We start from the raw sequence: 25,392 nt of genomic DNA, 5'->3' as shown, positions 1-25,392 counted from the left end.
GCAGTGTAAACATATGTTTCCCATGCCAATAAAGCCCCTTGAATTGAATTGAATAGCAAGGGTAGAAGAAAGAGAGAGACAGAGAGACAGAGAGAGAGAGAGAGAGAGAGGGTGATTGTGTGTCAGTGAGTGTACAGTCCACAGTGTTATCAGTGCTGCTGTAATCAGTTTTATAACAGGGTTAGAGCCAGACTCACTGGATCCACAGGCCAGACCTGTCTGCTTCCCAAATGGGACTCTATTCCCATGACTCAGGTCAAAAGTAGTGCACTATATAGGGACATGGTGCCATTTGGAACTCATGTCTGCTCTGCTGGAAGATAGTACCAAACCTGGGTCCAAATACTATTTAAAATCATTTAATATTCTTTAGCTGTCCTTAATTGAGCTTGCATGATGGAATGGAACCAATAGAACAGGCCCAAAAGTGCATACCCCGCCCACCTGGCACTCCAGGCAGGCTAAAGTGAATGCTCAAAGTATTTGAAAGAGTTCAGATAGTATTTGAACCCAGGTCTGGTTAGTTCCCAATTTAACGGCTCAAACACGAGACGTATGTGGCAGGGTCTACAGTCAATCACGGACTACAAAAAGAAAACCAGCCCCGTCGCGGACATCGACGTCTTGCACCCAGACAAATCAAACAACTTCTTTGCTCGCTTTGAGGACAATACAGAGCCACCGACACAGTCCGCTACCAAAGCCTGTGGGCTCTCCTTCTCTGTGGACAACGTGAGTAAAACATTTAAACATGTTAATCCTTGCAAGGCTACAGGCCCAGACGGTATCCCTAGCCGCGTCCTCAGAGCATGCGCAGACCAGCTGGCTGGTGTGTTTACGGACATATTCAATCTCTCTCTATCCCAGTCTGCTGTCCCCACCTCCTTCAAGATGGCCACCATTGTTCCTGTTCCCAAGAAAGCTAAGGTAACTGAACTAAATGACTATCGCCCCGTTGCACTCACTTCTGTCATCATGAAGTGCTCTGAGAGACTAGTCAAGGATCATATCACCTCCACCCTACCTGATACCCTAGGACACACTCCAATTTGCTTACCGCCCCAATAGGTCCACTGACGATGCAATCGCCATCACATTGCACACTGCCCTCATTCCATCTCGACAGGAGGAACACCTAAGGAAGAATGCTGTTCATCGACTACAGCTCAGCATTTAACACAATCGTACCCTCCAAACTCGTCATTAAGCTCGAGACTCTGGGTCTCGACCCCGCCCTGTGCACCTGGGTCCTGGACTTCCTGACGGGTCGCACCCAGGGAGTGAGGGTAGGAAACAACATCTCCACCCCGCTGATCCTCAACTCTGGGGCCCCACAAGGGTGCATTCTCAGCCCTCTCCTGTACTCCCTGTTCACCCATGACTGCATGGCCATGCACGCCTCCAACTCAATCATCAAGTTTGCAGACGACACTACAGTGGTAGGCTTGGTTAACAATAACGACGAGCCAGCCTACAGGGAGGAGGTGAGGTCCCTCAGAGTGTGGTGTCAGGAAAATAACATCTCACTCAACGTCAACAAAACAAAGGAGATGATCGTGGACTTCAGGAAACAGCAGAGGGAGCAGCCCCCCATCCACATCGACGTGGAAAGTTTTAAGTTCCTCTGCGTACACATCACGGACAAATTGAAATGGTCCACCCACACAGACAGCGTGGTGAAGAAGGAGCAACAGCACCTCTTCAACCTCAGGAGGCTGAAGAATTTGCCTTGTCACCTGAAAACACTCAAACAAGATGCACAATCGAGAGCATCCTGTCGGGCTGTATCACCTCCTGGTATGGCAACTGCTCCGCACACAACCATAAGGCTCTCCAGAGGGTAGTGCGGTCTGCACAACGCATCACCGGGGGCAAACTACCTGCCCTCCAGGACACTTACAGAACCCGATGTCACAGGAAGGCCAAAAATCATCAAGGACAACAACCACCCGAGCCACTGCCTGTTCACCCCGCTATCATCCAGAAGGCGAGGTCAGTACAGGTGCATCAAAGCTGGGACCGAGAGACTGAAGAACAGCTTCTATCTCAAGGCCATCAGACTGTTAAACAGCCATCACTAACATAGAGGCTGCTGCCAATATACAGACTCAAATCTTTGGTCACTTTAATAAACAGACTTAATAAAGATATCACTAGTCACATTAAATAACACCACTTTAATAATGTCTACATATCCTACATTACTCATCTCATATCTATATACTGTATTCTATACCATCGAACTGCATCTTGACCGTGCCTCACGGTCATCGCTCATCCATATATTTATATGTACATATTCTTATTCATCCCTTTACATTTGTGTGTATAAGGTAGTTGTTGTGAATTTGTTAGATTACTTGTTAGATTTTACTGCATGGTCGGAACTAGAAGCACAAGCATTTCGCTACACTCGCATTAACATCTGCTAACCATGTGTATGTGACCAATACAATTTGATTTGATTTACACGCACACACACACACACACACAGGTGTCTACAGCAGGCACTATGCACAGACACACCGGCGACACGCAACCCTGCTCACGCCCAGTCCCACCACACATACTTCCCAATCACATTCAAGCGTGAGTCAATGCCCCGTCCTATACATTCTTCCTTCTTTCAGTTTCCTTTCCTCCTCCTCATCCCCCTTTCCCCTGGAGCACTTCCTCTTTTATAGGATCCCTCACTCCACAGAGAGGAAGGACTGCAGACGGGAATGAAAGGAGGGAAGCGGAGAGAAAGAGAGGCAGAAAGAACTAGATTAATGGAGAGAAGGAAGCAGAGAGCCACTGAAATAGAGAGAGAGGAAGACTGAAACAGGCTTTCCTCTTGACGCCATAAATAATTCAATTTCTGTCTTTTTTTTCATCTTTTTTTCATTCCCTCATTCTCTCTGTTCTTTTTTTAAAGGTATACTCAACTGGGAGCAGGCAGTCTGATTAATTGGCAATTAATGTTTAACGAGTTACAGCTGTGTTCAATTAGCACTGGTATCAGCGCTATTCCTCACGACACCTCTCTCCCTCTCTCCTTCTCCCTCTAGTATTCTCTGTCCCTCTCTCCTTCTCCCTCTAGTATTCTCTGTCCCTCTCTCCTTCTCCCTCTAGTATTCTCTGTCCCTCTCCAGCTCTCTCCTTCTCTCCTTCTCCCTCTAGTATTCTCTGTCCCTCTCCAGCTCTCTCCCTCTCTCCTTCTCCCTCTAGTATTCTCTGTCCCTCTCTCCTTCTCCCTCTAGTATTCTCTGTCCCTCTCCAGCTCTCTCCCTCTCTCCTTCTCCCTCTAGTATTCTCTGTCCCTCTCCAGCTCTCTCCCTCTCTCCTTCTCCCTCTAGTATTCTCTGTCCCTCTCTCCTTCTCCCTCTAGTATTCTCTGTCTCTCAGCTCTCTCCCTCTCTCCTTCTCCCTCTAGTATTCTCTGTCCTTCTCTCCTTCTCCCTCTAGTATTCTCTGTCCCTCTCCAGCTCTCTCCTTCTCTCCTTCTCCCTCTAGTATTCTCTGTCCCTCTCCAGCTCTCTCCCTCTCTCCTTCTCCCTCTAGTATTCTCTGTCCCTCTCTCCTTCTCCCTCTAGTATTCTCTGTCCCTCTCCAGCTCTCTCCCTCTCTCCTTCTCCCTCTAGTATTCTCTGTCCCTCTCTCCTTCTCCCTCTAGTATTCTCTGTCCCTCTCCAGCTCTCTCCCTCTCTCCTTCTCCCTCTAGTATTCTCTGTCCCTCTCTCCTTCTCCCTCTAGTATTCTCTGTCCCTCTCCAGCTCTCTCCCTCTCTCCTTCTCCCTCTAGTATTCTCTGTCCCTCTCTCCTTCTCCCTCTAGTATTCTCTGTCCCTCTCTCCTTCTCCCTCTAGTATTCTCTGTCCCTCTCCAGCTCTCTCCTTCTCTCCTTCTCCCTCTAGTATTCTCTGTCCCTCTCCAGCTCTCTCCCTCTCTCCTTCTCCCTCTAGTATTCTCTGTCCCTCTCCAGCTCTCTCCTTCTCTCCTTCTCCCTCTAGTATTCTCTGTCCCTCTCCAGCTCTCTCCCTCTCTCCTTCTCCCTCTAGTATTCTCTGTCCCTCTCCAGCTCTCTCCTTCTCTCCTTCTCCCTCTAGTATTCTGCCTCTCCAGCTCTCTCCCTCTCTCCTTCTCCCTCTAGTATTCTCTGTCCAGCTCTCTCCCTCTCTCCTTCTCCCTCTAGTATTCTCTGTCCCTCTCTCCTTCTCCCTCTAGTATTCTCTGTCCCTCTCCAGCTCTCTCCTTCTCTCCTTCTCCCTCTAGTATTCTCTGTCCCTCTCCAGCTCTCTCCCTCTCTCCTTCTCCCTCTAGTATTCTCTGTCCCTCTCCAGCTCTCTCCCTCTCTCCTTCTCCCTCTAGTATTCTCTGTCCCTCTCTCCTTCTCCCTCTAGTATTCTCTGTCCCTCTCCAGCTCTCTCCCTCTCTCCTTCTCCCTCTAGTATTCTCTGTCCCTCTCTCCTTCTCCCTCTAGTATTCTCTGTCCCTCTCCAGCTCTCTCCTTCTCTCCTTCTCCCTCTAGTATTCTCTGTCCCTCTCTCCTTCTCCCTCTAGTATTCTCTGTCCCTCTCAATCTCTCTCCCTCTAGTATTCTCTGTCCCTCTCAATCTCTCTCCCTTCCCTCTCATATTCTCTCTCTCCCCCTCTCGCAACCACTCTCTCTTTTCCAAAAATGTCCTGTATCCCATTCCCTTTGGTTCTCGCTGTCATCATGTCATATGGTAGAGAGAAAGACATCCTCTGTATAGATACTACCGATCTATCATGAGTGATAGTAGATGTGATGAATTCACAATCAGTACAAATGGCCTTCTTTTCAATGGCAGCCCCCCCCCCTTTTCTCTCTGTCTCTCATCCCTTTCTTCCTCCTATTTATCTAATTCATCTGCCTCTCTGTCAAAACACAACGTCTCATCACTAAGTCTTAAGTGTGCGTGTGTGTGTGCGTGCGGCGTGTGTGTGTCTGTGTACAATGCTGTTGATGACAGGTGGATGAATGTAAAGCCTGTCCAACCAGAGAGCAACCTATAGAGGACCAAATATCAGACACGTTCTCATACAGCACACACACACACACACACACGGACACACACTCACTTCACTTTAGGGGTTACAGCGGTTCTTCAAGAGCTGGTTGATCCACAAAGCTGAGTGTGCAGAACACAACATGTCTGAAACATGTCATGTTGACATGTAATACATCACAACCCCATCAGACAGACTGTCTAGTGGGAGAACAGCAGGCAAAGCACTACAGCAACCTGAACAAAGAGAGAGGGAGGCGAGAGAGGAGAGAGAGAGAGAGAGAGAGAGAGAGAGAGAGGTTGAATGTGTATGTGTGTGTGTTAATGCAGGTAGGCTACACATGTTCGAGCAAAAGTGTGTGATAGTGAGTGTGTGATAGTGATTGTGAAGGTGTGTGTAAGTGTGTGTATGGAGCTGGCTGTTGGTCGTGGTCTTTTCATAGCCTCCTTTTCAATCGTCTTTCATTCAAATCGGATACCTCCACCCATCTGTTCACAAAGAAAGGGGAGAACAAGGGGGGGGAGAGGGGAGAGGTGACAGGAGAATACAGAGCTGGCTATCACTATTCATCTCTCCGTCTGCCTCCTCCTTCTACTTTATCATCTGTTTTTCTTTGTCTCCCTCCCTCTCCATCCCTCCCCCTCCCTCCCTCCCTCCCTCTCCATCCTTCCCTCTCTATCACTCCCTCTCCCTCTCCATCCTTCCCCCTCCCTCCCTCCCTCTCCATCCCTCCCCCCTCCCTCCCTCCCTCTCCATCCCTCCCCTCCCTCCCTCCCTCCCTCTCCATCCCTCCCCCCTCCCTCCCTCCCTCTCCATCCCTCCCCCTCCCTCCCTCCCCCTCCCTCCCTCCCTCCCTCCCTCCCTCTCATCCCTCCCTCTCCATCCCTCCCTCTCCATCCCTCCCCCTCCCTCCCTCTCTATCCCTCCCTCTCCATCCCTCCCTCTCCATCCCTCCCCCTCCCTCCCTCCCTCTCTATCACTCCCTCTCCCCCTCTCTATCCCTCCCTCCCTCCCAGCATGACTTGAGCTGTGTGAATACCTGTCTGAGTGACTGACTCCCTCCCTCCTCCCCCCACTCCGCATGCTCCGTTCCCTCCTCCCACTCTTCTCCTCTGTCTCCCCTGAATAGAGACAGAATGGAGCTCAGCATTTCTCCAAGGAACACAGCAGGTGTGTGTACAGTACATGTGAGTCTTTAAGTGAATGTGTGTCTGTGCCTGTGTGTGTGTGTGTGTGTGTGTGTGTGTGTGTGTGTGGGTGGGGTGGACAATGGGATGTCTGGTTTCAACAAGGGACTCTCAGCCCATTTCCAGCTCCTGGCTCAGCCAACCAACACAGCAGTGCTAGTCTATTAGGACACACACACCTCTATTCCTCTCACCTGCCACAGTGTTGTCCTCCCACCGCGTGTGTTCTGTGCGTGGGTGTGTACCTGCGTGGGCCAGGTATCGCCTGTACCTGTAACACAAACACACAACAGCTTTGAATAACACACTGCCAGAATCTGATGGTAAGAGACCTTTAGCATGTTGTGTACATACTGAAGTGTAGCTTCTAGGGAAGTGTAGGAAAGTCAGTTTCATGACTTAGATGAGTAAACAAACTGGTTTCGTTCCGTTGCAACACACCCTGTTGCACTACTAACCCCCAGCACATTGAACATAACTGTAGGCAGGGTGTGTGTGGGTGTGTGTGACTAGGTATGCTGGTCCGTCCAGACTAATAATGCTACGGTTCTAAGAGCAGTCCTCTGCTTACCTCTGATAGTTATTCAGCGGGCACGCACGCACACACACACACACCCCTAATGAGCATCCAAGAGTTATACTGATTACTGCTGCTAGTGGAGACAGCCATTATGCCCTCCACTTAGCCAGCCAAGACACAGCACACACACGCACACACACACACACACACACACACACACACACACACACACACACACACACAGTCACTTATCCTCAGCCTCAGTTGTACAGTAGAAGCCTATACATGAAGCCTGTACTCCCTCAGCATAGCCATACAAAACTACGGTCATGTAGCCTCACTTACAGGTCCTTCAGAAAGGATCCACACCCCTCGACTTTAACCACATTTTGTCGTGTTACAGCTTGAACCTAAAATAGATTCAATGGAGATGTTGTGTCACTGGCCTACAAACAATACACCATAATGTCAAAGTAGAATTATGTTTTGAGATTATTATTATTTTTTTATTTTATTTTTTTACAAATTAATTAAAACTGAAAAGCTGAAATGTCTTGAGTCAATAAGTATTCAACCCCTTTGTTATGGCAAGCCTAAATAAGTTCAGGAGTCAACATTTGCTTAACTAGTCACATAATAAGTAGCATGGACTCACTCTGTGTGCAATAATAGTGTTTGACATGATTTTTGAATGATTACCTCATCTCTGTACCCCACACATACCATATTCAGTAACACAGATTTCAAACACAGATTCAACCACAAAGACCAAGAAGGTTTTCCAATGCCTCGTAAAGAAGGGCACCTATTGGCAGATAGGTAAAAATAAATACAAATACATTGAATATCCCTTTAAGCATGGTGAAGTTATTAATTACATTTTGGATGGTGTATCAATACACCCAGTCACTACAAAGATGCAGGCGTCCTTCCTAACTCAGTTACCGGAGGGGAAGGGATCCGCTCAGGGATTTCACTATGAGGCCAGTGGTGACTTTAACACAGTTAGAGTTTAATGGCTGTGATAGGAGAAAACTGAGGATGGATCAACATTGTAGTTACTCCACAACACTAACCTAAATGACAGAGTGAAAAGAAGGAAGCCTGTACAGAATAAAATATTCCAAAACATCCATCCTGTTTGCAAAAAGGCAATAAATTACAACTGCAAAAAAAATTGGCAAAGAATTTAACTTTGTCTTGAACACAAAGCGTTATGTTTGGAGCAGATCCAACACAACACATCACTGAGTACCACTCTTCATATTATCAAGCACGCCGGTGGCTGCATCATGTTACGGGTATGCTTGTCATCGGCAAGGACAAGGGAGTTTTTTCTTGGATAAAAAGAAACGGAATAGAGCTAAGAACAAGCAAAATCCTAGAGGAAAACCTGGTTCAGTTTGCTTTCCACTGAGAGACAAATTCACCTTTCAGCAGGACCATAACCTAAAACACAAGGCCAAACATACACTGCAGTTGCTTACCGAGACGACATTGAATGTTCCTGAATAGTTCGTTTTGACTTAAATCGGCTTGAAAATGTATGTCAGGACTTGAAAATGGCTGTCTAGCAAAGATCAACAACAAACTTGACAGAGCTTGAATCATTTTTTCCAAGAATAATGTGCAAATATTGTACAATCCAGGTGTGCAAAGCTCTATAGAGACTTACCCAGAAAGACTAACAGCTGTAATCGCTGACAAAGGTGATTGACTCAGGGGTGTGAATACTTATGTACATTTCACATTTCTATAACATTTCTAAAAACATGTTGTTTTCACTTATGGATTAGTGTGTGTAGATGAGTGAGAGAAAAACATCTATTTAATCCATTTTGAATTCAGGCTGGAACAACAGAATGTGGAATAAGTCAAGTGGCATACTTTCTGAAGGCACTGTACATAATGTAGTTGACCATCTCATCCATACATGAGCTCACAACAAAGAACATCTGCGGAAACACACGGGAACCCCAGCATTTCCTGTTTACACTAAGCGCCTGTTTATCTGAGCGTGTTTGTGTGTGTTTATGTGTGTATGTATGGGATTAGGGGTTGGTCATATGTCATAATAATGACATCACACTCACAAGAGCCAAACAGCAAAAAGCCAAAACATTTCTGCTAAATCTTAAATATTCCATCATTCAAGATTTCCTTCTAAGCATAATCCCCTGGATTCCAACATTCTGGAATTCGTCCCGAGATCATCTCCCTGCTATAGTCTGGCAGCAGGCAGAGAGAGATAGAGATAGAAAGAGGGGTATTAGGGAAAGGGGGGGTGAGGAGTATGAAACAGGGAGAGACAGAAAGAGAGAGAGATATACGTGTTAGAGTGGGAGGAAAGAGGGAAGGGAGGAGAAGTCTTGCTGTGCTTGCAGTTCCCCTGTGGCCATGTTTAGTGTGCGTTGAGGAATGCGCGTGCTCTGTTTCCTCCTCTTTTCATCCTTCAGGAGGTACGTTGCTACCTACACTCGAGCCAGCTGGGCTAACTCAGATCTGCCTGACAACAGCCTGGGGCCACACACACAAACGCGGGCACGCTTCAATGCGAACACACTACACAACCGCATGCACTTGTGCACACACACACAGACACACACAAATATACACACAACAAAGCAAAATGAAAGGGGCCTCGGGACAGAGTCTTGGGGAACGCCCAACAAAACAATGACACAACTCCTTTCCATGTCTAAACTACACACCTAACCTCACATAGGAGTTAGCTAGGAATCTTCTCGTTTATACAAGGGGCTACCTTGGGACAAAAAAATGGAGTCCCCCCTCTTCTTTGGGGAGTTGGTTCATTCCTTTAGCATGTGGAATGTACAACAGGAACAGCTTGCATTTCATGACAGGGTGGAGCGATCCGAGCAGGGAGAGAGTTATCCGGCCCAGGGCGTAAGGAGGGGGTGAACTGGTTTACAGGGTATTTTTAGAAGTGTAATTTATACTCAGTATGCAATGCATGCTGTAGCTGCACTATGGTACACAATGCTATGGAATACAGTACAGTACACTAAAATACATATGGGTCGGGGAGAGTTTTAAGTTTTAATGTCACGTGCAGAAGTACAGTGACATGCTATATACAGTATATTGTACACAGATAGAACTACAAACACATTCAGGCGCACATGCAAAACCACACACACACACACACACTCAACTACACATGACATTCATACAGTGCCGTCATAAAGTATTCATTACCCTTGACTTATTCCAAATTTTGTTGTTACAGCATGAATTCAAAATTGCTTAAATCATTTCTCTCACACATCTACACACAATATCCCATAATGACAAAGTGAAAACAAGTTTAGACATTTAGATATATTGAAAATGAAATACAGAAATATCTCATTTACATAAGTCTTCACAACCCTGAGTCAATACGTGGTAGAAGCACCTTCGGAAGTGATTACAGCTGTGAGTGTTTCTGGGTAAATCTGGAAGAGCCTTGCACACCTGGATTGTGCAACATTTGCCCATTATTCTTTTCAAAATTCTTCAAGCTCTGACAAATTGGTTGTTGATCATTGCTAGACAACCATCTTCAGGTCTTGCCATAGATTTTCAAGTAGATTTAAGTCAAAGCTGTAACTCAGCCTTTTAGGAACATTCACTGTCTTCCTGGTAAGCAGCAGGTAGCCTAGTGGTTAGATTGTAGGCCCAGTAACCGGAAAGGTTGCTAGATCAAATCCCCGAGCTAACAAGGTGAAAATATGTCGTTCTGAACAAGGCAGTTAACCCACTGTTCCCAGGCCGTCATTGTAAATAAGAATTTGTTCTTAACTGACTTGCCTAGTTAAATAAAGTTGCATTAACCAACTCCGGTGTCTATTTGGCCTTGAGTTTTATGTTATTGTCCTGCTGAGAGGTGAATTCATCTCCCAGTGTCTGGTAGAAAGCAGACTGAACCAGGTTTTCCTCTAGGAGTTTGCCTGTGCTTAGCATCATTCCGTTTATTTTTTATCCTGAAAAACGTCCCATTCCTTAACGATTACTAGCACACCCATAACATACGAGAAAATATGGAGAGTGGTACTCAGTAATGTGTTGTATTGGATTTGACCCAAACATAACACTTTGTATTCTCGCCTGGTTCACTAACTACATCTCAGATAGAGTTCAGTGTGTCAAATCGGAGGGTCTGTTGTCAGGACCTCTGGCAGTCTCATCTGGCCCTTTTTTGGACACTGTGTTTACAAACCACCAAACCGTGGCCTCCAACTGCTCTTAAATGCTAGTAAAACTAAATGCATGCTCTTCAACCGATCGCTGCATGCACCTGCCCGCCCGTCCAGCATCACTACTCTGGACGGTTCTGACTTAGAATATGTGGACAACTACAAATACCTAGGTGTCTGGCTAGACTGTAAACTCTCCTTCCAGACTCACATTAAGCATCTCCAATCCAAAATGAAATCTAGAATCGGCTTCCTATTTCGCAACAAAGCCTCCTTCACTCATGCCACCAAACATACCCTCGTAAAACTGACTATCCTACCGATCATTGACTTCGGCAATGTAATTTACAAGACAGCCTCCAACACTCTACTCAGCAAATTGGATGCAGTCAATCACAGTGCCATCCATTTTGTCACCAAAGACCCATATACTACCCACCACTGCGACCTGTATGCTCTCGTTGGCTGGTCCTCGCTACATATTCGTTGCCAAACCCACTGGCTCTAGGTCATCTATAAGTCTTTGCTAGGTAAAGCTCTGCCTTATCTCAGCTCACTGGTCACCATAGCAACACCCACCCATAGCACGCGCTCCAGCAGGTATATTTCACTGGTCATCCCCAAAGCCAACACCTTTGGCCGCCTTTCCTTCCAGTTCTCTGCTGCCAATGACTGGAACGAATTGCAAAAATCACTGAAGTTGGAGACTTATATCTCCCTCACTAACTTTAAGCATCAGCTATCAGAGCAGCTTACCGATCGCTGCAGCTGTACACAGCCCATCTGTAAATAGCCCATCCAACCAACTACCTACATCATCTTGTTTTTGTTTTTCTGCTCTTTTGCACACCAGTATTTCTACTTGCACATCCTCATCTGCACATATATCACCCCAGTGTAAATTGTTAAATTGTAATTACTTTGCCACTGTTGGCCTATTTATTGCCTTACCTCCTTACTTCATTTGCACACACTGTGTACAGATTTTTCTACTGTGTTATTGACTGTACGTTTGTTTATCCCATGTGTAACTCTGTGTTGTTGTTTTTGTCACACTGCTTTGCTTTATCTTGACCAGGTTGCAGTTGTAAATGAGAACTTGTGCTCAACTGCCCTACCTGGTTAAATAAAAGTGAAATAAAAATGTAATTTAAAAAAGTATTCAGGACAAAAAGTGAATTGCTTTGCCACATTCTTTGCAGTATTACTTTAACTCCTTGTTGCAAACAGGATGCATGTTTTGGAATATTTTATATTCTGTACAGGCTTCCTTCTTTTCACTCTATGAATTAGGTTAGTATTGTGGAATAACTACAATGTTGTTGATCCATCCTGAGTTTTCTCCTATCACAGCCATTAAACTGTTTTATAGTCACCATTGGCCTCATGGTGAAATCTCTGAGCGGTTTCCTTCCTCTCCGACAACTGAGTTAGGAAGGACGCCTGTATCTTTGTAGTGACTAGGTGTATTGATACACCATCTAAAGTGTAATTAATAACTTCACCATGCTTAAAGGGATATTCAATGTCTAATACATTTTGTTTTACTCATCTACCAATAGGTGCCATTCTTTGAGAAAGATTGTAAAAGCTCCCTGGTCTTTGTGGTTGAATCTGTGTTTGAAATTCACTGCTCGACTGAGGGACCTTACAGATAATTGTATGTGTGGGGTAAAGAGATGAGGTAGACATTCAAATATCATGTTAAACACTATTATTGCACAGTGAGTCCATGCAACTTATTATGTGATTTGTTAAGCAAATTTTAACTCCTGAACTTATTTAGCCTTGTCATAACAAAGGGGTTGACTACTTATTGACACAAGACACTTCAGCTTTTGTATTTATTTATACAAATTTCAAAAGATTCCACTTTGACCTTATGGTGTATCGTGTGTAGGCCAGTGACAAAAAAATATCAATTGAATCCTTTTTAAATTCAGGCGTTAACACAACAAAATGTGGACAAAAAACAATGGGTGTGAATACTTTAAGCCACTGTACCAGCACACTAAACACACACATATAGTACCATACACACATACAACTCACACACATACAGTACCAATCACACATCCAACACACACACACATACAGTACCATACACACATACAACACACACACATACAGTACCATACAACACACACACATACAGTACCATACACACATACAGTACCATACACACATACAGTACCATACACACATACAGTACCATACACACACATACAGTACCATACCCACATACAAATCTGTACGTACACACCCCTGATGTGGCCAGGCCTATTGGGTGTGCACTGTGCAGCAGTTGGAGCACACTTGCATGCACACAAAGCCCAACAAACCAAACAGTCACCCAACCACGAGAGTCAACTAGAGGTCGACCGATTAATCGGAATGTCCGATTAATTGGGGCCGATTTCAAGTTTTCATAACAATCGGTAATCGGTATTTTTGGCCACCGATTTGCCGATTTAAAAAAAAAAAAATGTTTATATTTTAACACCTTTATTTAACTAGGCAAGTCAGATTAAGAACACATTCTTATTTTCAATGACGGCCTAGGAACGTGGGTTAACTGCCTTGTTCAGGGGGGATTCGGGGATTCGTTTTTGCAGCCTTCCGGTTACTAGTCCAACGCTCTAACCACCTGCCTTACATTGCAGTCCACGAGGAGCCTGCATGGCAGGCTGACTACCTGTTACGCGAGGGCAGCAAGAAGCCAAGGTAAGTTGCTAGCTAGCATTAAACTTATCTTATAAAAAACTATCAATCTTAACATAATCACTAGTTAACTACACATGGTCCATGATATTACTAGTTTATCTAACGTGTCCTGCGTTGCATATAATCGATGCGGTGCCTGTTAATTTCTCATCGAATCACAGCCTACTTCGACAAACGGGTGTTGATTTAACAAGCGCATTTGCGAAAAAAGCACTGTCGTTGCACCAATGTACCTAACCATAAACATCAATGCCTTTCTTTAAAATCAATACACAAGTATATATTTGTAAACCTGCATATTTAGTTAATATTGCCTGCAAACATGAAATTGTGTCACTGCTCTAGCGTTCATTGCACGCAGTCAGGGTATATGCAACAGTTTGGGCTGCCTGGCTCGTTGCGAACTAATTTGCCAGAATTTTACGTAGCCACCCGTTAGATAAAATACGGACCGGTTCCGTATTTCACTGAAAGAATAAATGTTTTGTTTCCGGATTTGACCATATTAATGACCTAAGGCTTGTATTTCTGTGTGTTTATTATATTATAATTAAGTCTATGATTTGATAGAGCAGTCTGACTGAGCGATGGTAGGCACCAGCAGGCTCGTAAGCATTCATTCAAACAGCACATTTGTGCGTTTTGCCAGCAGCCCTTTGCAATGCATTGCACTGTTTATGACTTCAAGCCTATCAACTCCCAAGATTAGGCTGGTGTAACCGATGTGAAATGGCTAGCTAGTTAGCGGGTGCGCGCTAATAGCGTTTCAAACGTCACTCGCTCTGAGACTTGGGAGTGGTTGTTCCCCTTGCTCTACATGGGAAACGCTGCTTCGAGGGTGGCTGTTGTCGATGTGTTCCTGGTTCGAGCCCAGGTAGGAGCGAGGAGAGAGACGGAAGCTATACTGTTACACTGGCAATACTAAAGTGCCTATAAGAACATCCAATAGTCAAAGGTATATGAAATACAAATCGTATAGAGAGAAATAGTCCTATAATTCCTATAATAACTACAACCTAAAACTTCTTACCTGGGAATATTGAAGACTCATGTTAAAAGGAACCACTAGCTTTCATATGTTCTCATGTTCTGAGCAAGGAACTTAAACGTTAGCTTTCTTACATGGCACATATTGCACTTTTACTTTCTTCTCCAACACTTTGTTTTTGCTTTATTTAAACCAAATTGAACATGTTTCATTATTTATTTGAGGCTCAATTGATTTTATTTATGTATTATATTAAGTTAAAATAAGTGTTCATTCAGTATTGTTGTAATTGTCATTATTACAACTCGGTTTAACCTGAGAATAGAAAGAGAGGGAGAGAGAGAGAAGCCGAGAGGGAGGGAGACAGAGGGAGAAAGAAAGAAACCATATGGAGCATGGAGACCTAGTTTGACGTCTCTCCCCCGCCTCCCCTCTCTAATTCTTCCACACACCTGGGAAGGTTATCCCACTTGGAATCAGAGAATTCCCACCAGCAACCAGCAGAACTCGCAATTAAAACTAAACTTTAATTAGTTTTCACTTTCTCACCCTTCCTCCCTCTCTCTCTACCGCTGCTCTCTCTCCACCTATCCTCCCTCTACTCACGTCTTCTCTCTCCCTCTCTATTCCACAGGGGTGTTCAGGGTGCTGTAGGACGATGTGAGTGAGACTGTGAACTTCTAACTATTCCCACGTTTAGAAGCTGAACTAATCAATGAGGAAAGGATAAGTGAGACAGAGGAATGGGGGCTCACACTCTCACATACAAAGTGTGTGTGTGTGTGAATGTGTGTGAGTGTGTGTGTGTGTGCACATCGAGAACATAACTACTAAACTCAGCAAAAAAAAGAAACGCCCCTTTTTCAGGACCGTGCCTTTCAAAGATAATTCGTAAAAATCCAAATAACTTCACAGATCTTCATTGTAAAGGGTTTAAACACTGTTTCCCAATGAACAATTCATGAATTAATGAACATGCACCCTGTGGAACGGTCATTAAGACACTTACAGACGGTAGGCAATTGAGGTCACAGTTATGGAAACTTAGGACACTAAAGAGGCCTTTCTACTGACTCTGAAAAACACCAAAAGAAAGATGCCCAGGGTCCCTGCACATCTGCGTGAACGTGCCTTAGGCATGCTGCAGGAGGCATGAGGACTTCAGATATGGCCAGGGCAATAAATTGCAATGTCCGTACTGTGAGACACCTAAGACAGCGCTACAGGGAGACAGGACAGACAGCTGATCGTCCTCGCAGTGGCAGACCACGTGTAACAACACCTGCACAGGATCGGTACATCCGAACATCACACCTGCGGGACAGGTACAGGACAGCAACAACAACTGCCTGAGATACACCAGGAACGCACAATCCCTCCATCAGTGCTCAGACTGTCCGCAATAGACTGAGAGAGGCTGGACTGAGGGCTTGTAGGCCTTTTGTAAGGCAGGTCCTCACCAGACATCAGGAATCAGGAATGTCAGTGTTCTGCCATGGCCAGTGAAGAGCCCGGATCTCAATCCCATTGAGCACGTCTGGGACCTTGTCACGTCCTGACCAGCAGAGGGCGTAATTGTATTAGTTTTGGTCAGGACGTGGCAGAGTTTTTGTGTTATGTGTTAGTTAATTGGGGTTGGACTCCCAATTGAAGGCAGGTGTGTTGAGTTGCCTTTGATTGGGAGTCCTATATAGTAGTGTGTGTTTTTCCTTGGGGTTGTGGGTAATTGTTTCTTGTTTAGTGTGTTTGCACCTGACAGGACTGTTGGCTGTCGGTTTTCTCAGTTTGTTTTGTATAGTGTTCTCTTTTGCTTTATTAAATATGACGAACACAAACTCCGCTGCATTTTGGTCCATTCCTGAAGACAGCCCTTACAGACCTGTTGGATCGGAGGGTGAGGGCTAGGGCCATTCCCCACAGAAATGTCTGGGAACTTGCAGGTGCCTTGGTGGAAGAGTGGGGTAACATCTCACAGTAAGAACTGGCAAATCAGGTGCAGTCCATGAGAAGGAGATGCACTGCAGTACTTAATGCAGCTGGTGGCCACACCAGATACTGACTGTTACTTTTGATTTTTACCCCCCCCCTTTGTTCAGGGACACATTATTCAATTTATGTTAGTCACATCTGTGGAACTTGTTCAGTTTATGTCTCAGTTGTTCAATCTTGTTATGCTGAAAATAAACGCAGTTGACAGTGAGAGGACGTTTCTTTTTTTTGCTGAGTTTATTACTACAACCTCTACTGCATTGATAACCATATCACAGTGCAGACTGAGGTACTCTACATTATAAAGTTGGTTTAAAAATGTTGTGAGTCCAGTCGGCTTTGAAGTCCTCGGGCCTGACCCCCGTGGTGACCTCCAGCAGGACCAATGAGAAGCCAGCAAGGTAGCATGGTCAGGGGCAAAGAGAATACCCTCCATACCACCATGGCTGCCCCCATCCTGACATGAACTAGCTACATCCTACACATCAAAGATGAACACAGACTGCCCTGCCACCGTCCCCCCCTTTTAGAGTCAGGGTGTGAGAGAGTGTGTCTGTGTGGGTGTGTACATACAGTGCATTCGGAAAGTATTCAGACCCCTTGACTGTTTCCACGTTTTGCTACGTTACAGCCTTATTCTAAAATGGATTCAATTATATTTTAAACCCCATCAATCTCCACACAATTCCTCATAATGAAAACGTGAAAGCAGGTTTTCAGAAAGTTTAGCAAATGTATTAAAAAATAAAACACAGAAACACCTTATTTACATAAGTATTCAGACCCTTTGCTTTAAGACTTGAAATTGAGCTCAGTTGCATCCTGTTTCCATTGATCATCCTTGAGATGTTTCCACAACTTTATCGGAGTCCACCTGTTGTAAATTCAATTGATATGACATGATTTGGAAAGGCACACACCTGTCTATATAAGGTCCCACAAGTTGACAGTGCATGTCAGAGCAAAAACCAAGCCATGAGGTGGAAAAAATTGACAGGATTGTGTTGAGGCACAGATCTGGGGAAGGGCACCAAAAGATTGCTGCAGCGTTGAAGGTCCCCAAGAACATAGTGGCCTCCATCACTCTTAAACTGAAGAAGTTTGGAACTACCAAGACTCTTCCTAGAGTTGGCCGCCCGGCCAAACTGAGCAATCAGTGGAGAAGGGTCTTGATCAGGGAGGTGAACAAGAACACGATGGTCACTCTGACAGAGCTCCAGAGTTCCTCTGTGGAGATGGGAAAATATATATATTTTTTACCTTTATTTAACTAGGCAAGTCAGTTAAGAACTAATTCTTATTTACAATGACGGCCTACTGGGGAACAGAGGGTTAATTGCCTTGCTCAGGGGAAGAACAACAGATTTGTACCTTGTCAGTTTGGTGATTCGATCCAGCAACCTTTTGGTTACTGGCCCAATGCTCTAACCACCTGTGGGCACACACCTGTCTATATAAGGTCCCTGGTCCCGGCTACCTGCCGCCCCAGAAGGAGAACCATCTCTGCAGCACTCCACCAATCAGGCCTTTATGGTAGTGGCCGGATGGAAGCCACTCCTCAGTAAAAGGCACATGACAGCACCTAAAGGACTCTCAGACCATGAGAAACAAGATTCTCTGGATTGAACTCTGTGGCCTGAATGCCAAGCGTCACGTCTGGAGGAAACCTGGCACCATCCCTACGGTGAAGCATGGTGGTGGCAATATCATGCTGTGGGGATGTTTTTCAGCGGCAGGGACTGGGAGACTAGTCAGTATTGAGGGAATGATGAACAGAGCAAAGAGAGATCCTTGATGAAAACCTGCTCCAAAGCGCACAGGACCTCTGACTGGGGCGAAGATTCACCTTCCAACAGGACAACGACCTTAAGCACACAGCCAAGACAACGCAGGAGTGGCTTCAGGACAAGTCTCTGAATGTTCTTGAGTGGCCCAGCCAAAGCCCGGACGAACCCGATCGAGCATCTCTGGAGAGACCTGAAAATAGCTGTGCAGCAACGCTCCCCATCCAACCTGACAGAACTTGAGAGGATCTGCAGAGAAGAATGGGAGAAACTCCCCAAATACAGGTGTGCCAAGCTTGTAGTGTTATACCCAAGAAGACTCAGGGCTGTAATCACTGCCAAAGGTGCTTCAACAAAGTACTGAGTAAAGGCTCTGAATACTTAAGTGAATGTGATATTTCAGTTTTAAATTTTTAATGAATTTGCAAACATTTCTAAAAACCTGCTTTCGCTTTTTCATTAGGGGGTATTATGTGTAGATTGATGAGGGGAAAAAAACGATTTTATCAATTTTAGAATAAGGCTGTAACGTAACAACATGTGGAAAAAGTCAAGGGGTCTGAATACTTTCCCAATGCACTGTATGTCGCTATTCCTGTATGTGTGTGCGGCTACTCCTGTGTGTCGATTAGATTAGAGTATAGTATTACTTTATTAATCCCAACATGGGAAATTGTTTTATCACCGCATGCATCATCAATGACATACAATGACAGGACACGCAACAATGGCCAACACATTAAGACACATAAAGGCCCCTGCACCAACCATAGTCTCCCTAAAAGAATAGTCTGATTCAAGTGTTGTTTTCTATCCCACAGTGGGGGAAAACAGACAACAACATTTTCCTATAGAAAGACCTCATAAACAGTTAATCAATTACACTCATTAAAAAGCCTCCTGGCTGTCAGTAGAAATGACCGTCTCAACCTCTCTGTGGAACATCTGGGCAGGATGGACCTGCTACTGAAGCTGCTCCTGTGTTGAATTATAGAGTGCTGTGGAGTGGGTGTGTGTCATCAGAGTGCTGTGGAGTGGGTGTGGGTCATCAGAGTGCTGTGGAGTGGGTGTGTGTCATCAGAGTGCTGTGGAGTGGGTCATCAGAGTGTTGTGGAGTGGGTGTGTGTCATCAGAGTGCTGTGGAGTGGGTGTGGGTCATCAGCGTGCTGTGTGGGTCATCAGAGTGCTGTGGAGTGGGTGTGGGTCATCAGAGTGCTGTGGAGTGGGTGTGGGTCATCAGAGTGCTGTGGAGTGGGTGTGTGTCATCAGAGTGCTGTGGAGTGGGTGTGGGTCATCAGAGTACTGTGGAGTGGGTGTGTGTCATCAGAGTGCTGTGGAGTGGGTGTGTGTCATCAGAGTGCTGTGTGGGTCATCAGAGTGCTGTGGAGCGGGTGTGTGTCATCAGAGTACTGTGGAGTGGGTGTGTGTCATCAGAGTGCTGTGGAATTGGTGTGTTTCATCAGAGTACTGTGGAGTGGGTGTGGGTCATCAGAGTACTGTGGAGTGGGTGTGGGTCATCAGAGTACTGTGGAGTGGGTGTGTGTCAGAGTGTTGTGGAGTGGGTGTGGGTCATCAGAGTACTGTGGAGTGGGTGTGTGTCATCAGAGTGCTGTGGAGTGGGTGTGGGTCATCAGAGTGCTGTGGAGTGGGTGTGTGTCATCAGAGTGCTGTGGAGTGGGTGTGTGTCATCAGAGTACTGTGGAGTGGGTGTGGGTCATCAGAGTACTGTGGAGCGGGTGTGTGTCATCAGAGTACTGTGGAGTGGGTGTGTGTCATCAGAGTGCTGTGGAGTGGGTGTGTGTCATTAGAGTGCTGTGGAGTGGGTATGTGTCATCAGAGTACTGTGGAGTGGGTGTGGGTCATCAGAGTGCTGTGGAATTGGTGTGTGTCATCAGAGTGCTGTGGAGTGGGTGTGTGTCATCAGAGTGCTGTGGAATTGGTGTGGGTCATCAGAGTACTGTGGAGTGGGTGTGGGTCATCAGAGTACTGTGGAGTGGGTGTGGGCCATCAGAGTACTGTGGAGTGGGCCATCAGAGTTCTGTGGAGTGGGTGTGTGTCATCAGAGCGCTGTGGAGTGGGTGTGGGTCATCAGAGTGCTGTGGAGTGGGAGTGGGTCATCAGAGTGCTGTGGATTTGGTGTGGGTCATCAGAGTGCTGTGGAGTGGGTGTGGGTCATCAGAGTGCTGTGGAGTGGGTGTGGGTCATCAGAGTGCTGTGGAGTGGGTGTGTGTCATCAGAGTGCTGTGGAGTGGGTGTGGGTCATCAGAGTACTGTGGAGTGGGTGTGGGCCATCAGAGTGCTGTGGAGTGGGTGTGGGTCATCAGAGTACTGTGGAGTGGGTGTGGGTCATCAGAGTGCTGTGGAGTGGGTGTGGGTCATCAGAGTACTGTGGAGTGGGTGTGGGCCATCAGAGTGCTGTGGAGTGGGTGTGGGTCATCAGAGTACTGTGGAGTGGGTGTGGGTCATCAGAGTACTGTGGAGTGGGTGTGGGCCATCAGAGTGCTGTGGAGTGGGTGTGGGTCATCAGAGTACTGTGGAGTGGGTGTGGGTCATCAGAGTACTGTGGAGTGGGTGTGGGTCATTGTCCATGATCATGTGGGGTTTTCACTTGCAGCCTTTTTATGAACATGTTCTGCAATGATTCAATGCTGCAGCCAATGGTAGCACTGGATTTGTTCAGGATTTTGTCAAGCTTATTTAAGTCTATCTTAGCTAAATTCCAGCACACAATGGCATAGGTCACTCCACTCGCCACGACACTGCTATAGCACATACAAAGTATTTTGTCACATACATTAAAAGATCCAAACTCCCTTAAAAAGTACTGTCTGGATTGGGCTTTTTTTGTAGACATTGTGAGAATTCTCCTGCGTGTGTCTCTGTACAACGTGGACACAGCTATTTACATATTTACTCAGTGTCCCCTCCCCCACTAGGCCTGGCTGCTAGGACACCTTTCGTAGGGCACGTGCAGCGGCATGACCGCCTGTCCTGACCTTTAACCCTCTGGCAGAGTCACCTCTGCGACCAGGGGCTTTCATCTGATGACCACTCCCCCTGACCTCTCACCTCTGGCACCTGACCTGCTGCTACGACCAAGGAAGGCTCTGGGATGCTGACGTGTGTGTGTGTGTGTGTGTGTGTCAAGGTTAGTCCAATGCTGTCATTCCAAGCCCTCCTGTGTGGTGGAAGGGGTCTGTTGCTCTGTGAAGGGAGAGATGAGATCTAACTGAAAGCTCTGGCTCTTCGCAACGAAAGTGATTCTACACACGGTACAAGAGAGAGCACACAAACACACACACTTGTGCGTATACCAAAACACAAACCACCACCACAGATGCATAATGAACACCGCACATGCATGTACACACTCACATTACACAGGGCAGAGAGTCAGAGCCCACCTTAAAAAATACTCTAGTATTCACTGTAGTGTTTTTTCAGACTTTACTGTAGTATTCACGTTGTAGTTAAATGTACTAGTCACAGGTACAGTTTACTATAGTATAAAAACTGTAGTATATACTATATTATAAACTGGGTGGTTCGAGCCCTGAATTCTGATTGGCTGAAAGCCGTGGTATATCAGACCTTGTACCACGGGTATGACAAAAACACATTTTTTACTGTTCTAATTACGTTGGTAACCGGTTTATAATAGCAAGAAGGCACATCTGGGATTTGTGGTATATGGCCACTATATCACGGCTAAGGGCTGTATACAGGCATTCCACGTTGCGTCGTACATAAGAACATCCCTTAGCTGTGGTATATTGGCCATGTATCACACCTCCTCTGGCCTTATTGCTAAAGAATTTACTAGATTGTTTTTGCGCACTGTAGTGTACTGTAGTATTTACTATAGTGTTTTGGGGACATTACTGCAGTATTTACTGTAGTGTTTTGGGGACATTACTGTAGTATTTACTGTAGTGTTTTGGGGACATTACTGTAGTATTTACTGTAGTGTTTTGGGGACATTACTGTAGTATTTATTATAGTGTTCTGGGGACATTACTGTAGTATTTACTAAGGATGCACGATATATCGGTGAACATATCGGAATCGGCCGATATTAGCTAAAAATGCCAACATCGGTATCGGTCCGATGTCTAGTTTAACGCCGATGTGAAAAACCAATGTCAAAGCTGACATGCATACCTATATAATGATGCCACGTAAAATGTTGCTCTACACGTGTAACACAGCAATTCTAACCTAGCCCACAATGTCTGCTGTGTGGATCGAGCAGTCTACAAGTCAAGCAGTCATTTAAAAGAGTAACAACATTTCAGCGAGACAACTCAAAGGCGAAATCCATTAAAGCCAAGATAATAGTATTCATTGCCCTTGACAATCAACCGTTCTCTGTCATGGGTGATGTTGGCTTTCGCCGACTGGTCGAGCACCGGTACACACTAACGTTACTAAGTGCGCTATTGTTCAGATGTTGCCCTACCGGAGTTACACAGTAATAGCGTCACTGCTATTAGTTTCACGACATACTATGGAACGCCGTTTGGGTCTTTGCGTGTCAAAAAAGATACACGTCAAATAACACTAATTGACAATAACACTATTTGACGCGTTAAATAAGCTTTTCATTTGACACGTCAAATAACACAGTTATTTAACACAGCTATTATAGAATGTTGTGTGTTCTGAATTTGCACGTGCAAGCCAAGCGCCACCACTACTATCAGTAGCACTGTCAAAGCTGTACAAAAAAGCCTGCAAACAAGCAAACACCGGCCACAAACGATGTGTTTACAATACCGCGTTGGCTAGCTTTAGCTTGGTACAGTACCTAGATAGCACCTATACAATCAGCCTGAAAACAATGACCAGTGGAAACTGCAGTCATTTTCCCTATTCTTAGCAATGATTTAGGAATACTTGTAACTATTAGCTAGGTAGCCACTTGTTGTTCGCCTATTGAAATTGAACTTCAGTTCATGTAAATAAATAGCTAGCCAGCTACTTAACCCTGTTGCCCAAAGCTAACGTTATAAGTAGCCAGCTAGCTTCATCTGGCTAGTGAGGCTCGACCTGACCGGGTTATGTGTTGTGAAGCTAGCCACAATAAGGATTAGTGGAATTTGTGGTTTGCCTTCAAAATAAAAGTACCTCTTTGAAAGTGATGCAGAAGGTTAAATTTGGTGGAGTCATGCCATATTTAGACTAGATAATGTTAAACACCCACAGAACACAACTGTGAAGAGTTTACGCAAATATTAGCATTGAAGCTCTTATCGCGGGACTGTGACTGTGTGAAATCACCTCCCCAGTCAGCCTATTGTGTGTATTGACATTCATATTGCACTGTACAGCTTTACCTAAGGATTGGGGATCAATGAAACGGGGTAACAGTCTACACAATACCCAATATATTTTTTCCCAACGTCCTCGCTCAGAGTTCAGACTCCAAAACATCCACGCAGTATTGTTTTTCCTCGGGAATAGTGATCAATACACATAGGTTGACAATAAATGTGGCTCAATTCACAGATCTTTCAGAGTCCCGCAATAAGAGCTACGACGCTAATGTTCTCTGGTTGTCACTGAGTAGACTGATACCCCATGTCATTGATAACCAATCCATAGGTAAGGCTGGACAGTGAAATAAGTATGCCCCAAATGCAATTCAAAAGTATACGTTTTTAATTTTTTATTTAACTAGGCAAGTCAGTTAAGAACAAATTCTTATTTACAATGACGGCCTACCAAAAGGCCTCCTGCTGGGATGGGGGCTGGGATTAAAAATAGAAAATAAAAATATATATAAATATAGGATAAAACACAGATTCAGGACAAGAGAGACACCACAACATTACACAAAGAGAGACCTAAGACAACAACATAACAAGGCAGCAACACATGACAACACAGCATGGTAGCAACACAACATGACAACAACATTGTAGCAACAAAACATGGTAGCAGCACAAAACATAGTACAAACATTATTGGGCACAGACAATAGCACAAAGGGCAAGAAGGTAGAGACAACAACACATCAAGCAAAGCAGCCACAACTGTCAGTAAGATTGTCCATGATTGAGTCTTTGAATGAAGAGATTGAGATAAAACTGTCCAGTTTGAGTGTTTGTTGCAGCTCGTTCCAGTCGCTAGCTGCAGCGAACCGAAAAGACGAGGGACCCAGGGATGTGTGTGCTTTGGAGACCTTGAAAAAGAATGTGACTGGCAGAATGGGTGTTGTGTGTAGAGGATGAGGGCTGCAGTAGATATCTCAGATAGTGGGGAGTGAGGCCTAAGAGGGTTTTATAAATAAACATCAACCAGTGGGTGTTGCGACTGGTATACAGAGATGACCAGTTTACAGAAGAGTATAGAGTGCAGTGATGTGTCCTATAAGCAGCATTGGTGGTAAATCTGATGCTCGAATGGTAAAGAACATCTAGCTGCTCAAAAGCACCCTTACCTGCCGATCTATAAATTATGTCTCCATAATCTAGCATGGGTAGGATGATCATCTGAATCAGGGTTAGATTGGTAGCTGGGGTGAAAGAGGAGTGATTACGATAGAGGAGACCATGTCTAGATTTAACTTTAGCCTACAGCTTTGATATGTGCTGAGAGAAGGACAGTGTACCGTCTAGCCTTACTCCCAAGTACTTGTATGAGATGGCTACCTCAAGCTCTAAACCCTCAGAGGCAGTAATCACACCTATGGGGAGAGGGGCATTCTTCTTACCAAACCACATGACCTTTGTTTTGGAGGTGTTCAGAACAAGGTTAATGTTAGAGAAAGCTTGTTGGACACTAAGAAAGCTTTGTTGTAGAGCATTTAACACAAATTCCGGGGAGAGGCCAGCTGAGTATAAGACTGTATCATCTGCATATAAATGGATGGGAGAGCTTCCTACTGCCAGAGCTATGTTGTTGATGTAAATTGAGAAGAGCGTGGGGCCTAGGATTGAGCCTTGGGGTACTCCCTTGGTGACAGGCAGTGGCTGAGACAGCAGATT

At 45.2% G+C, this 25,392-nt stretch overlaps 1 protein-coding gene across 1 annotated transcript in view; it reads right to left on the bottom strand.

The window, feature by feature from the left end:
• Positions 1-25,392, bottom strand: part of LOC106608825 (lysine-specific demethylase 6B-like) — a 171,640-nt gene that overhangs the window by 92,695 nt on the left and 53,553 nt on the right. Inside the window, 2 exon segments of the mRNA XM_045721741.1 lie at positions 5,085-5,500; positions 6,394-6,470. The gene's annotated coding sequence lies outside the window, so the exon portion shown is untranslated.

This window comes from Salmo salar, chromosome ssa07, assembly GCF_905237065.1.
Source record: "Salmo salar chromosome ssa07, Ssal_v3.1, whole genome shotgun sequence".
In the NCBI taxonomy this organism is placed as follows: Eukaryota; Metazoa; Chordata; class Actinopteri; order Salmoniformes; family Salmonidae; genus Salmo; species Salmo salar.
Note: the sequence above shows the minus strand (reverse complement) of the source record. Positions and strands in the feature narration are given on the sequence as shown.